This window comes from Hoplias malabaricus, chromosome 16 (genome assembly GCF_029633855.1).
Source record: "Hoplias malabaricus isolate fHopMal1 chromosome 16, fHopMal1.hap1, whole genome shotgun sequence".
NCBI lineage: Eukaryota > Metazoa > Chordata > Actinopteri > Characiformes > Erythrinidae > Hoplias > Hoplias malabaricus.
Genome location: NC_089815.1, coordinates 20,497,623 through 20,514,062, shown reverse-complemented (window position 1 = coordinate 20,514,062; position 16,440 = coordinate 20,497,623). Strand labels below are relative to the sequence as shown.

Here is a 16,440-nt window from a genome sequence, read left to right as displayed (position 1 = left end):
GCTATAGAATATAGTCTATATGTACACCCTCAAAAAAGGGGAGGCTTGTTGTCCCTGGTGTTGTGAGGCATTTAAGGAGTAAGAATACATTTCTAAGATTTGCTTTGGCTGTTGTGTAGTTTATAGAAGAAGACGTAGAAAGTGTAGTTACCTCTGCTTTTGATCATAGCTGAATCAAACAGGTGATGTTGGCATTACAAAGGAATCGTAGCCGTGAGTCACGCTGCCTCAGTATGATGCTCCTTAATAATAATTTTTTGTCTTTTGTTTCTTCCTTTTCATGCCATGGGTTGTTTTTCTCCCATTCTTAGACACATCATCTCTTTTCCCTCCCTCTTCTGTTATTGTCGATGCCACCTTCACAAAGCCAGGCCCACCTACCCATACTTCATGTAGGAGACATTTAATCATAAGAGCAGCCAACAGATGAAAAGACTGTTCCCATTGTCGGTTGGTTGGCCATTTTGCACATAAAAGCAGTACATTTTATTTAGTGATGATATTGTTTTCTGTGGGGATTTGTGTTGTATATTTGGATATTGTTTGCAATTTTATATGTAAACTATAGATGAACTGTATTTGTTTTTCTGAATAAATATGTGAAATAAATGTGGTATACAATCTATAATATCAGTAACAAAAAGGACTGTCAATCTATCTTTCATTCTCTTCCTCCGTCCACCCCAAACTGTTTCCAGTTTTCTCAATTATCTTGTGTTTTAAAGTGAGGATTTACTTTCTAACATGCTGGAGTAAACATAAATGTCATTCCAGGAAGTTTTAATCAAATGGATCATCCAGCTGCTCTTGGGCAAATAATTATATAGCAGCTTTGTGGTGCCATTTAGAGGAACAGTATACGGATGTGTACCCACACAGTTAGTCAGGAAGCTCAGAGTATTCAGCCACTTGTTAGTTCATGGTATTTACATGAATAGAGACTCTGATCTAAGAAAACACTTGAAATATAAGTCTGATGTGCCACTGTCCTAAAGGTGATGAAATATTATACACAGCCTGGTGTTCAATGTGTGCTTTAATCTACGTAATGACTCACTTCACACTGCAGCTAACCATAACTCACTTTATTCTTCAGCACATGCAAAGACAGGAAGGGTGGCAGGGTGACATAACAGGGTGTCTCTCTCACACTGCTCCAGAGGGCTTAGATTGTGGGTTAGATCCCTGCCTCGGGTCTGTAAGAATTTTGGTGTTTTCGCCCTGTATCTGTGTGGGGTTCCTCCAGGCCCTCTGGTTTCCTCCTACAGTGAGCTATTGCAATGGTAAAAATCTGTGAAATTACAGCTGTTTACAAAACATCTGAAGCTATTACTAATCCATTTTTAATGTGGATCAGTAAACTGAGCAAAACATGTTATAGCTATAACATTAAACATGGAACCTGTGTCATTTCTGAGAAAACAACACTGATGTGTATCACAAGGGTGAGCTCACACACTCATGAGTCAGAATGCCACATGAAGAACACTCACTCATTTCTAATCGTCTTATAGTGTCAGGGATGAGGGGTGCGGACTGACGGAGGCGGACGCATTCGCTAAAACACGGGATATTTTAATATAAACAAAACAACGATACTTAAACAGAACAAAAACAAACAAGGAACCAAACAAGCTAAATTAAACAAAGGAAACTAGACAGGGTAAACAGGACAGACGGACGAAAAGCGACACGACGACAAAGGAGAAGAAACGGGGAAACTCTAGAGACAGACGGACAGACTAAATAACGTGACCTACTAAACAAAGGATAAAGGGGAAATGTACGACAAACGGATGAGAGACAAGAGGGCTTAAATACAGACACAAACGAGACACACCTGGACAGATAACGAGGACGGGTTAACACATGACACGGACGAGGAGGCGGGTCGAGGGCGGAGACAAGGACATAAACAAAACATAGCCATGTGCTAAAAGCACATGGCCGGGGACAACAGACATGACAGGACGAAGGCGTGACAGATGCCCCCCCCAAGAACGCGCAACTCCCGGGCGCGTACTCCTAAACCCCCCAGGAGCTGGCACAGGAGAGGGCACGGAAAACAAGACAGGACAACAAACCAACGGGTGACAGGACTCAGGACAATACGGGAACAGACACTGGAGCTGGGGACACAATAGAACCGAATATACGAGATGGGACATGGGACATGACAGGTGACTGACAAAGGGAGGTAACAAAAGACTGGAACGGACTGGACATGACGGGAGTGGACACATGAGACTTGACAGGGTTTTTGACATTGGACATGACACTGGATGGAAACAGGGACTGGACAGAAGACAGGACAGGTGACAGGACTTGGTGCTGGGACTGGACAGGAGCAGAGACTGGTGACAAGACACTGGACAGGATAAGAACGTTAGACTGGACAGGGGTACGTGACTGGACAGAAGACAGGACAGGTGACATGACACTAGACTGAAACGGAGACGGGACTGGAGACTGGACAGGGGATTGAAAGGGAAACTGGACCGGAGACAAGACAGGTGGTTGAAACGGGGACTGGACAGGAGACGGGACTTGAGACTGGACAGGGGTTTGAAACAGAGACTGGACCGGAGACAAGACGGGTGACTGGACATTGGACGGATACGGAGACTGGACATGACTAACAGGGGACTGAACAGGGGGTTGAAACGGAGACTGGACAGGTCTTGACAGGGGAACAGGGACCAATACATTCACAGGGACTGACACAAACACAGTGACCGGGACAGGGACAGAGACAAAGGCTGACACGGGCACAGGGACAAGGACAGAGACAGGAACCAAGACAAGGACAGACAGGGGAACCAATATAACAGGGGGGTGCCCAGGACTGGCTAATGTCTGTGGGGCAGTCTGAGGAACCAGCCTGGGCACAGTTCTGGGGATCGGCCCTGAAGTCCTTCGGGCCGTCCTACGGACATGGACAGGAGCGGCCGTAGCCACAGTCACGGGGACAGGAGCGGCCGTAGCCACAGTCACGGGGACAGGAGCGGCCGTAGCCACAGTCAAAGGGACAGGAGCGGCCGTAGCCACAGTCAAGGGGACAGGAGCGGCCGTAGCCACCGTCAAGGGGACAGGAGCGGCCGTAGCTACCGTCAAGGGGACAGGAGCGGCGGGTGCCGCCGTCAAGGGGACAGGAGCGGCGGGTGCCGCCGTCACGGAGACAGGAGCGGCGGGTGCCGCCGTCACGGAGACAGGAGCGGCGGGTGCCTCCGTCACGGAGACTGGAGCGGCGGGTGCCGCCATCACGGAGACAGGAGGCCCTGCAGCGACGTCCACGGAGGCAGGGGAACCTGCGACGTCGTCCACGGAGGCAGGGGACCCTGCGACGTCGTCCACGGAGGCAGGGGACCCTGCGACGTCGTCCACGGAGGCAGGGGACCCTGCGACGTCGTCCACGGAGGCAGGGGACCCTGCGACGTCGTCCACGGAGGCAGGGGACCCTGCGACGTCGTCCACGGAGGCAGGGGACCCTGCGACGTCGTCCACGGAGGCAGGGGACCCTGCGACGTCGTCCACGGAGGCAGGGGACCCTGCGACGTCGTCCACGGAGGCAGGGGACCCTGCGACGACGTCCACGGAGGCAGGGGACCCTGCGACGACGTCCAAGGAGGCAGGGGGACCTGCGACGACGTCCAAGGAGACTGGAGACAGTGCGACGACGTCCACGGAGGCAGAGGAGTCTGCGACGTCGTCCACGGAGACAGGAGAAACTGTGACAACGTCCACGGAGGCAGATGAATCTGCGACGTCGTCCACGGAGACTGGAGAACGTGCGACGACGTCCACGGAGGCAGATGAATCTGCGATGTCGTCCATGGAGACTGGAGAACGTGCGACGACGTCCACGGAGGCAGATGAATCTGCGACATCGTCCACGAAGACAGGAGAGGCGCGCGTCGCGCTCATGAAGACAGGAGAGGCGCGCGTCGCGCTCTCGAGGACAGGGGTTTGTGCTGCTCGCCGGGCTCGTGCTGGAGCTGTAAAGGGTTTAGGGGGTTTCACAGGCGCACCCATTAGATCCCCTCGAGGTGCGCCCCTGTTAGCCTCCAACCACGGAGGTGAGGCTAACAGCCCCAACCCTTAACGCCCCCCCAAAAATTTCCCCGGACCTGAGGGGGTAATCCTCCAGCGAGGGGGGGACTCCAGCACGCTTCTTCCGCCGACTCTTTCGACTCCCGCTGGCGCAACTACTCGATTCACGAGTCGACTCCTCCGATATTGGATCCGGAACAGCGCCAGGCAGGAGCTGGAGCCGGCGACTCCATTCCGAGGCCGCTTTCAAAGCCTCCCCCACAGGATCTTTGGGGCCTGTACGGAATGGAGTCCGGCGAACGGCACATCCCTTGAGGTAATAGTCCGTGCTAGCTGCATCCTGGTAATGGTCGTACATTCTGTCAGGGATGAGAGGTGCGGACTGACGGAGGCGGACGCATTCGCTAAAACACGGGATATTTTAATATAAACAAAACAACGATACTTAAACAGAACAAAAACAAACAAGGAGCCAAACAAGCTAAATTAAACAAAGGAAACTAGACAGGGTAAACAGGACAGACGAACGAAAAGCGACACGACGACAAAGGAGAAGAAACGGGGAAACTCTAGAGACAGACGGACAGACTAAATAACGTGACCTACTAAACAAAGGATAAAGGGGAAATGTACGACAAACGGATGAGAGACAAGAGGGCTTAAATACAGACACAAACGAGATACACCTGGACAGATAACGAGGACAGGTTAACACATGACACGGACGAGGAGGCGGGACGAGGGCGGAGACAAGGACATAAACAAAACATAGCCATGTGCTAAAAGCACATGGCCGGGGACAACAGACATGACAGGACGAAGGCGTGACATATAGTTTTTCTCCTTTTCAGTTTTTGCTAGAGATGTGAAAGTCTAGACGGGTATCAGCCACAATCTAATATATGTGGTTATTAGTTTAATTCTGAAGTATTTCATCAGTTTATTATCTGATTCCATATACCATTTCTGATTTATATTGCCAGGCTTTTAAATGCATATGAAGATACCAGTGGAGTCATTTTCATCTCTAGGCATTTGAAAATAGAAAACCTGTGTCCAAAATACTGTAATTATAATGATTGAAAACAGCTACTTCAAGGAGCACCCATTCTTGACAGAGATGCTCATTTAGTATAACATCCATAGGAAAGTATTAATGAAATCAGGTGCTTAGCTGCCCATGAGCCTAAGGTAACTAAGCTTTGGCTAGTTGGTGAGTGAAAGACCACACATCTTTTATTCTTTTTCTAGTCACTACAGTCATTACATACAAGTTATCCAAGGAAAACAAAAACAACATTTGAAGCCTTTACTAAATATTGAACTGAGTATTAAACATAAACAATCCCATGTTCGGAAAACTTCACAAATTGTGTTAAAGCAAAAAAAAAAATGAGTGATTGTTCATTCTCTTAAATATTTATTTATTGATTTACTTGAATTGTTTTTTACTGACCCAATTTTTTATTTTGTAAATATAAATATATTTTCACTCAAACAGTTGGGAGAGTTGTGGGCAAATTAAGAGTGAAAATTGAAAATGAATTGAAATTACAACTAAAGTTACAACTAAATTTCAAGAGAAAATTGTCAGTTCAAAAATAATATTTCTCAGTGCAATAATTTCATAAATAAATTCAGGAAATCTGGAGAAATATCAGTGTGTGGCGCGTAAAACACTCTGAAATGAGCAAGACCTTTGAGCCCTCAGACAGCACTAAATCAGAAAGCATCAAGCTATAAATTCAAAACATATTCGGTGATGTTAAAATCTTTGCTCTGGTGCCATCAGTCTATTGTTCTGAGAATACTAGCAGTTTTTTTATTAGTTTTTTTTTTGTTTTTTTGGGAAATTTACTCCTTGTGTTTTACCTTGTGTGTTGCAGAGTATGATCTCTACACTCTACTGTGAATTAATAAATGTGACTCACACCATGTGATTAACAACCTTTTCTCAAGTACAAAATGACAATTTATTATTCAAATAAAATTTTGCTAGTACGGACCACGCCCGCAGAGGCCGAAACGGGTAGGCGAACTCAGAAGTCTTTTGGGGAAGAGTTCAGGGCAGCTTATGAATGCGTATGAAGCCGGACCCCCTGTTGGATAAAGTAATATGAGAAAAGGGTGGAGACGGGGTGGAGGCGGGAGCGAGTTTAAAACAGGAGGCTCAGTGGGCTTGATAAAGGGCTCCGAATATGGGGATCAGCAGGAATGACTCTGTGCGGAGGAGCAAGCTGACGTCATGAAGCAGTCGAGTCAAGATCCGTCTCCTGAACTAAATGAGGCGAGTTTGTCTGACGCAGAAATGACGTGAATTTGCAGGGTATATATAGGGCTGAGAGGAGGAGTTCGGGCGTGGTCCTACGCCCAAAATTATGTTATTAGCATAACTTCACTTTGCTAGTACGGACCACGCCCGCAGAGGCCAAAACGGGGAGGCAAACTCAGAAGTCTTTTGGGGAAGAGTTCAGGGCGGCTTATGAATGCGTATGAAGCTGGACCCCCAAAAATTTACAGGAATGCTGGTCATTAAGTGCTACAGAATGGATAGGTTCAGGTACTCGGGTCAAGGGTTTGATTGGTGTCCTGATTGTGTTTAGGTGAAATGAAGGGGTTAGTGAGTCTTTAAATGAACTACCTTTAATACACTGGTGTATGACTGAGTGTCATTTGAGACAGTAGAGAAACAGCATGAGTAAGTTGAATGTCCTTTATTGATTATGATAACGGAAATTCTAGTGTGACTGGTAATTCGAGTATTCAGATGCCGCAGTGGTAAAGGGGTGATGATTGTGAAAAGTGATATAGAGTCAGAGTTGGTCTTAAGATGGACAAGATCATCGCATTGGCAGAAATCAAATTTATCAACTAATAATAGAATTTTAACATATCACCAGCTAAATGTCATTTTGCTACGGTGTAACAATAATAGTGACATTTATCTAGGCCACCATGCACTGGACAGAGTGTTGCTAAGTCCAATATCTACTTCAGTGTAATTGATGGTGATTGGGTAATAGTGAGGGGTCTGAGGCTGGCAATAATGGGTGGAAAGTGGATTAGTAGCAGCCTTGAAGTCAAGTACTACAGAGGGGCAGTGTTAATAAAGCGAGATACTCTTCGTTGGCAGGTGTGCCCTGGTGGTGCTTTTCCAATGGCATAGAGAGAATCGAGACCGGAATGGTGATCTAGAGGGATGACAGATGAGGCCAGTTAAGAAGCCCTAAAAGGTCAGCACCGCAGGAAGGGCGAGATAGAAAAGGCATTTTGTCACACGGGAGAAAACTCTGAAAGAGGAAAATCCAAAAATTGCCAAGGAGCTCAAGCAAGGTGGCAATGTAGAAAGTTGACTACAAGATAATGAAGATGCCTAGAGGGTGTTGAAATAACAGGTGCCCTAGGTGGCATCAAGTGTCGGTCCAAGGTAACCTAGGGAGAGAGCATAAGCTGGAACTTAGGGGCTATATAGCAGCGTGGTTGTGAAGACAGGAGGACAGGTTGAAGGTCCACAGTGCCTGGAGGAATCAGTGCGAACCTTACCATAGGAGGCAGGGTGAAGTGCTGTTGCTAGCGAGAGATGATTAGAAGAGTAAGGTCCTCACTGGCACCAGCTGGAAAGTTAGAAGCTGAGAGCAACAAGGCTGTATGTGAGAGGGTGAATAGAATTTGAGGTGGCATCAAGGGCCTGAGTGCTGCGTAGGGGGGCTGGTCCAAGGCCACGCCTGAGAAGAGAGCATAAGCTGGAACTTAGGGGCTCGGAGCGTCATGATCGCAAAGAGGAGAGGTCAGGTTGAAAGCCCGCAGCTGCTGGAAGAATTAGTACAAACAGTACCATAAGAGGCAGTGCGAAGGTAAGATCCAGCAGGAGAGAGCGCAAGCCGTACAGTGGATGCAGGGCGCCATTTGTTTGTGAGGGGAAGGCATAGGGATGAGCGTCCACAGCAGTTTCTGAGGAGAGAGTGCAAGCTGAGAAGTTGAAGGTGGGTGGTGCGGCCACAAAGCTATGGGGTTGGGACGAAGGTCTGTGGCATGAGAGAGGAGGGCTGTAAAGGAAGAAGCAGGATGCAGCGAAACCACGAGGGGAAGGGGATTAGGATGAAGGTCCACATCAGGAGAGAGGGTGTGCTGTAAAGGAAAAGGCGGGGTGCGGGACAGATGCAAAGCCGAGGATTAGGACATGGCCTGTAACGGCACCCGGGAAGACGATGAGCTGGAAAGTCAGAGACTCTGAGTAGTGCAGCAGTAAGAAGTGGGGGATGAAGGTCCACCGAAGCACCTGAAAACAGAGCAGGAGCTAGAAGCTGTAGAGTGTGAGCAGCAAGGCAGCACAGAGGAGGGTCTGGTACGATAGTCCACAGCAGCATCTGAAAAGACAGTATAAACTGGAAGCCAGAGGTTGGGAGAAGCACATCAGCAGAGGAGTCAGGATGAGGGTCTGCAGCAGCACGTAAATAGAAAAATGAGAATTGTAATGTTAGAGGCGGGGTATGGCATGGCCACAAATTAAAGAGGTTGGGATGAGTGTCCATGAAGTATGCAAGCTGCTGATGTAGAGGCTGGGAGAATGAGACGATCGGATGGGAGCGAATCTAGGGTGAGGAAGCTGTGCAACAAGGAAACTGCATAGAATGCCCAGAACGCCAGGCAGGAGGCACGCCCGCAACAGCAACCTATAGAGGGGGTGCAAGCTGGAAAGTATGAGGCATAGAGCAGCAGCAGGGGAAGAGGGTGGAAAGAAAATGAATCAGCAATGAGGAAGCCATGCAGTGAGAAGAACGCATCGAGTGCCCAGAGCGCTGGACAGGAGACAGGCCCGCCGCAGCACCTATAGAGGGGTGTGGGCTAGAAGGTCTGAGGCATACAGCTGCGGCTGCAATGGGGAAAAAGTGGGAAGATGAAGGGAGGGGTGGGATGATGCGTAGAGTAGACCTACAAAGAGTAGATCGCGTCGAGTGGTCAGAGCGCTGGACAGGAGACAGGCCCACCGCAGCACCTATAGAGGGGTGCGAGCTAGAAGGTCTGAGGCATGCAACAGGGGAAGAGGTGGGATGATGCGTAGAGACAGATGTAGAGAAAGAAAAAGGGGAGGGGTGGGATGATGCATAGAGACAGATGTAGAGAAAGAAAAAGGGGAGGGGGGGATGATAAAGGGAGTGGTGGTATGATGCGTAGAGACAGATGTAGAGAAAGAAAAAGGGGAGGGGTGGGATGATGCATAGAGACAGATGTAGAGAAAGAAAAAGGGGGGAGGGGTGGGATGATAAAGGGAGGGGTGGGATGATGCGTAGAGACAGATGTAGAGGAAGAAAAAGGGGGGAGGGGTGGGATGATAAAGGGAGGGGTGGGATGATGCGTAGAGAGGATAAGAGAGAACAAAACGAACTCGGAGGGCTATGTCTAAATGGGTGCGATGCTGTCAATCAAGGTAGTGTTCAGATGGAAAGAGGAGCTGGTTTGGAATGGAGGCTTAAACATGCTGCCTGCTTTGCTTTTTTTTTTTTTTTCAACATTTCAGATAGGACCAGTTTGGCAAGCAGTGTAGGTAAACTACTGCATGGGAGATGTGCATAAATAATGCAGATTCTAAGCCATTATCCAATTCAGCTCAGATAATTATATTATTATCAAAACAGCCCTCTAAGGCACCGACCTGTGAGACAGCAAAGACTATAAGACATTGAGGCTAATGTCTCCAGCTTAGATACGACCAGAAAGGTTAACGAAAAGACGAAGGATACTCCAGCAGGGGGCGTCGGAGATAGACGGTTGTGATGTCATCGCATTGCTGCGCAGGGGATCTTTACACGGTTCTCTCTCTTTAGCTGAGTGAGCGACGCAATTGTTTTGGAGCACGTTGCTGGAACGCCGAGGCTGTTCTGCCGGAGAGGAGGAAATGGGAGTCTCAAGGCACTGTAGAGCTCATAGATGTGGAGCCGCAGCCGTGACGACGGTAGATTCGCGTTCCCCAAAACACGAGGCAGTCCCGTAGCAGCGTAGCCGAAGATGAAGATAAGGGGAGGCTCGAAGCCTTTCTTGATAAAGGCCGAATGCGGCTCCGAATACGGGGATCAGCAGGAATGATGTTGTTTCTTACAGACATTTCAAGCTCTCAGACATTTGTGGCTCTAACGAACTTCCTGTGTTATTTTTCTCAACTAGCTGTTGGTTGGTTACGAAACCACATATAGAGCTGTCAACTATATAGTTGACAGAAATTAAAAGGGCAAGGTATGCTTATAATCCCAGAAAACCTGGCCTATCCCCGATTATTGGAAAGATTCTATTTCTAACAAACATTTAGGAATCTATGGAGTCCATTCCACAGTTATTGTAACAGCCGTCTGGTCAATAGAGGGCACCCTGGAACTTTAAAAAAAAACCCCACAGGCTTGCTTCATCTATCGCCCTAAGCAGTGTCAGATAATAGTGAATTCTGTTGATGATTTGTAAAGAATCCACAGGTCAAAGAGTTCAATGCAGACACACACAAAGGGAGAGTGACAGAGAGAAAGAGAGAGCACATTCCGTTGCATATAGATACAATATGCTCCAGCAATATAGAAATGTCTAATGTTGCATTATTAGTGTTTTTGGTAATACATCTGCATTTAGTCTGTAATGTAAAGATCCATATAATGTAATTTACCTTAAGCACATTAGAGCTGCAATTTATTTCAATTTGACACGTATTCATCTGCTGATGAATGTCTATTAAAATGACAAATATTCACAAACAGCCCTACCTACAATATTTTCACCAGCCACCACTGGTGAATGGCAGCATGATACACTGTGGTTTTCTTAAACATAATTAGTTCTTAATAAGGGACTGTTTTCCTCACAATATATTTGGTGTTTTTTTAAGAAGGAGCAGTTTGTATTAAACATTGTCTCCCTTGCTGTGGAGAACATAAAGCATAGAGTCATGGCTCTGGTTCATCTGCTCTTACTGCCGACTGTACTGCTGCCCCTCGGTCACTCAGGTAAGTGTCACACACACATAATCACACACACAGCCTGTGTTGTCCAGTAGCTCAGTGGATTGTCAGCTTTCAGTTCCAAGGGTTGAGGGTCTATCTTTGGTTGTGACGGCTGTCTTCTCTAAAACAGCATTGAACCCTATACTATTTATAGTGCTCTGGTAGGTTAATTGTGTGGCTGGGGAACCCCCCAATGCTACACCAATAATGGTCCTTTGCCAAAACTACATTGGCTCACATCTGCAACAGGATTAAACTGTAACTTGCTCTGGATAAGAGAATCTGCCAAATGCAATCAATGTAAATGTGAACAGCTCCAGTATTTGTGAAGACTGGGACAATGTGGACAGGATAGAACAGGATACAAAATCAATGTTAGCAGATTGCAGTTTATCAAAATATTTTTAAAAGTTATATTTTGTTTAGGTAATATCAACATATATAGCTCTTAATTCTGAATATCACCTAAAACTGATTAGTAAAATTGAACAGTCAGTTCTATAAATGTTTTTTTGGACATTTCAAAAACTCACAAATATGTCAAATTATGTACAGCAATGACTTAAATGTTAAAGACGTGGAATTAAGGAACAGCAATTTCTCCTCCCACAACATTCATGGCTGAAGTGCCCTTGCACAAGGCACCTAACCTCAACTGCTCCCTGGGGACCAATGTGGCTGCCTCTATGTGTGTGTGTGTGTGTGTGTGTGTGTGTGTGTGTGTGTGTGTGTGTGTGTGTGATCATTGACATGGATAGGTCAAATAATTTTGCAGTACTCTACAATAGCAATAAAACATGTTTTACATTTTCATTTTGAAATGGTCCTTTAATGAAAACTGTCAACACTTTGATTTGCAAAGGGTACACAATATTGATTATTTCAAGCAAAATGAGCCAAATTTGCTAGTACATAAGACACCCGTAAAGGCTGAAATGGACAGGAGTTCAGAGTGACTTGGATAGATTAATACAAAAACAAGGGACAGAGACCTGGTGGAGACAGGGTATATATTATATATGTTGAGGGTAAAAGATTGGGTATTGGCCAATATTTTGATAGATTAACTTACAAGTATATGTCTAGAAGAAAAGTAATTAATCTTAAGAGCTTATTATTACCTGATCATAGCGGTCGACTGAACCTTGACTAATTTCCATTGATTTCATTGACCAAGTTTGCTGCAGTGTAAAACATACATTGTTTAATGGCAGTGGCTGGTGATATTAGAGCTTTGATTCAGTGTTGTTTCTGAGAAGAGTGAAAAATATTCATACCGGTAAGTACTTATGACCAGCATGTCTCTGTACTGAAATCCTGCATCTTTCCCTCTCTTGCTCTCTCCCTCCCTCTCTCTCGCAGTCATTGTGAATGTTCGTATCATGAACGGCACATATGCAAATCCCCACTCCAGACCCTACATGGTTTCTGTTCAAAGAGACAGGGAGCACGTCTGTGGGGGTTTCCTTGTTTCCTTGTCATGACGGCTGCACACTGCTGGACATGGTATGCTCTTTTTGTACTGAATACTTTTGGGCAAACTGACCTTTTTATCTGACTGACACTTCTGCCTAGTTTCTGTTTATTTGCTAAATTGAAAATGCATGAAAATAAAATGTGGCAATAAAATGTTAAGTTTATGGCAGATTTAGTACATATATATGTAAAAATATATGGTGTTTATTCATACTGCATATTTAATTTTTTAGCATATTTTGAAGTCTTATTACATACTGCATTATTCATTCATTCATTCATTGTCTGTAACTGTTTAGTCAATTCAGGGTTGTGGTGGGTCTAGAGCCTACCCGGAATAACTGAGCATAAGGCGGGATCACACCCTAAAGGGGGTGCTAGTCCTTTACAGGGCACATCCTGCATTAAAAAATCATAGTTGCTCTTCTGTGTTTTCTTACAAATTACGCTAACACGTGTATCAGAAGAAGCATGTGCTAGTCTTCACAGGTTGTCAGCATAGTGTGATTTTGGGAAACCTAGTAGTAAAGACAGAAGTGGACAATTACTAAACTGGGGAGTAAACTGACTAAAATTGCTGTCTCCTGGTTCCTCTAGGACTGGACTGGATGAGGCCAACGTGACAGCAGTCAGCGGAGCTCATGATCTGAAGTCCAACAACTTTGAGCGTATAGCAGTAACAGAGCACCACATACATCCAGAGTTCCTTTACCCCTCCCCCAGCAATGACATCATGATTTTGAAGGTAAACACATTCCCAGAGAGCAAAAAATATTGGGCCCAAATGTGGCCCATCCGCAGTCCTCTTATGGCACACATTTGGCCTGGGATGACAGCAGTGACTCAGGGAGAGTCTGGCTACCTGATCTCAGTCCCAACTTCACTGTACCTGATCCAGATTTGGGCATGTGTAATGTGTACACCTCAAAGTGACAGGGACTCAGAGCAGGTTTAAATTAAGAGTCATGAGGCTGTTACACCCAGTGCTGTTAGTAACCTTACTGATGCTTAAAGAATACGACCCCAGAACATCATTCAGCAAATGTAATGTTACCAAAGGATTTTTATTCTACAGTAAGGAGACCTTATTGCCCGAGTGGGAAAATCAAACCTTTGTCTGCTGCACAGAGACAGCAGTATCTCCCACCATGCTCCTCCATCCAGATTCTTTCTTATTATTTAAGTTCAGTTTACTACATTTGTAACTAATTTTCTTGGCTTTGTTACAGCTAGAAAACTCACCTGAAAACAGCAAGAATACTGCCCCAATTTCCATCTCTAAACTAAACGAAAACATGACAATTAATGGGTCTTGCAGCGTAGCTGGTTGGGGAAGAATTAAAACCAAGGGAACTGCAAGTAGCGTACTTCTGGAGACGAACATCGCCGTCTATAAACATTGTGAAAGATACTGGAACTACACCAACTTACTGTGTGCAGGTGGTGATAAAGGTGGATTTTGTCAGCTAAATTATCCTTAAGATTAAACCCATTAAACCCAAGCAGATTTCAGTTTCATGGACCAGGATTAAGCCTAGTCCTGAACTACCCAGCATTCTGATTGGAGATTAACTACAGAAAGTACGATTTAGTCCAGATCTAAGCCCAATCCCAGGTCAGGACAAAACATCAGTTGTTAGAATTTCAGCAGAAGTTTTATAAAGGTTTAGTTCAGCAGTGTGTTAACGTTGCTTATGTTTTGTTGCAGGGGGACGCTGGTGGTCCTCTGGTGTGTAATAACACTGCAGTCGGCATTGCTTTCTTCACCGAGAAGGACAACTGTGACAAACCCACAAAACTAAATGTCTACACAGATATTTCTGCATTCATGCCCTGGATCAAGGCCATAATCAGTAAACACCAAAGTGAGTAGTAATGCGCTTGTGCAAGGCCTGAGTACATTAGGGAGGAACCTCTAATGTAAGGTTGTCCCACATTCAAAAACAAGGAATGTAGGGAGGAGTGTTATGTGCATGGGTGTGACTCCTCTGGTGAACCACTTGGAAACAATGAATGGCATTTAATGTGCAATGCTCTGCTTAAAACTAGATTGTATTGCCTTCGAAGCATAGTTTTTAAGAGGTTGGAACTATGATTAGTTGGATTTTATGTTTGACGCACATTACTGTTATGGTGTAATGTATAAATGTTTTATTGATGTATATGTTATTGGGCTTGTCTTTAGATGATATAGACAAGGATTCAAACAGAAATGTGATTGATAAGGGTCGGGAGAATCAGAGCAGTGTGGTAAGTTTAAAATGGTAATGTTGAATATAATTGTTTAATACATTATTTTTTGTCAATAAAAGCCTTTCTATTTTTATGATTGTGTTAAAATTAATATTTGTTTTTTTATTATTATATTTATGTTAAGATTTTATATGATGACGTTAAATGTTTTCTGTTTCTTTCTTTGTGCAGAGGGCTGAGTCACATTTTTGTTCCTTTGGATTTATTGATTGATTCGATGGTGGAACTGAGCTTAATATTAATATAAATGTGGTTTGCAAGTGTTTTAAAGTAGTCACTTAAATTTTATGGATGTATATTTTATTCACATATTAATTATTAGAAACACTTAGTGTGGAGTGTATAGCCCTTCTAGCAGTGAAAGATATAATTGCCTTGTTTTTGTGAATGATATCTGACTATACTCTAAGTGAATAAAAACCTGCAATTTAACTCTTGATTTTGGTGGAGTTGTTCTTTAATGGCCATATGCTGAAACCTGTTGTATTAAAAGTGTAAGGTTAAGAGTTGACTGAGTATGGATGAAGTACTGTCATTAGACCATCATCTAGAACTTGATATTTCATTATAAATAAACCACTTGTTTTGCATTAAAACCATCTGTCCTCTCATGCTGAATATTGTAATGATAGGTTTATGAATTAAACAGAATGTAAAAGGATGTAAAAAAAATCCCCACAAAAGAATTTTTGTTCATAATGAAATCAAAGATGGAACTCATGAATGGAGCCACCCCATCAGGAGTACGTTTATATTAATAAATGCTTGTGTAATTAATGTATTCTTCCTACACTCTTAAAAATGATGGTTCTACAAGGGTTCTTTATTAAAGGAAATGGTTCTTTGCATCATGAAAGGGTTCTTCATATGGCTAGAGAATGGGTTATAGATGGTTCTATATAGCACCATTTAGAGAAGGGTTCTATATGGCACCAAAAACGCTTCCTCTATTGTTACAAGCTTGACATCGTAACAATAAAGGAACTTAAAGGTGCTATATAGAACAATCTATAGCACATTCTCCATCAACCTGAAGAATCTCTCCAAAGAATCTGCAAAGAATCGCAAAGAATCTTTTAATCATGCAAAATTTTCCTCAAGTGTTCTTGGTTCTATATAGAACCATTTTCTTTACTAAAGAGCCTTTAAAACTCTTTAGTCCTTGACTATGCACAGAAATATAGTAGTATCATATTAATAATTATTATTATATAATTGCGAGGGATTCAAACATCAGAACATATAAATGTCAATATTCTACAGAAACACAGCATGTTGTGTAAAACACTATGCTGATAACTTTACCACTAGCTCCACTAGAACCCAGATAAAAACATCTGATGAAATGTTTATTCTTATCTTTGTTTTTTGTGGTGGTTTCCAACTTCCGGAAGATGGTGAAGGCTACAGAGGAGCCTCACAAAACCTCACAAATTAAATTCATAATATTTGGACTTCACAAGTAAATGAAACTGTGATGGACTTCAGAGTTTTGTGCTGCGGTACCTTTTTTTTTTTGGAGAGTTTGTGAACCCTCTACATTTCTGTAATTCTACATGAATTTCTCTACATTTCTGAAAAAACATTTATGTTGAGGAAGATAAGGCAATATTATCTGTGAGTGACAAAATTGTATGAATTTTTGCTTTCAGTGCGTGTTGTGACTCCCTTGTAAACA

At 44.2% G+C, this 16,440-nt stretch overlaps 1 pseudogene; it reads left to right on the top strand.

Annotated features, from left to right (window-relative positions):
• The first annotated feature begins 10,978 nt into the window (after positions 1-10,978).
• On the top strand, positions 10,979-14,941 carry LOC136671372 (duodenase-1-like; annotated as a pseudogene).
• The last annotated feature ends 1,499 nt before the right edge of the window (positions 14,942-16,440 follow it).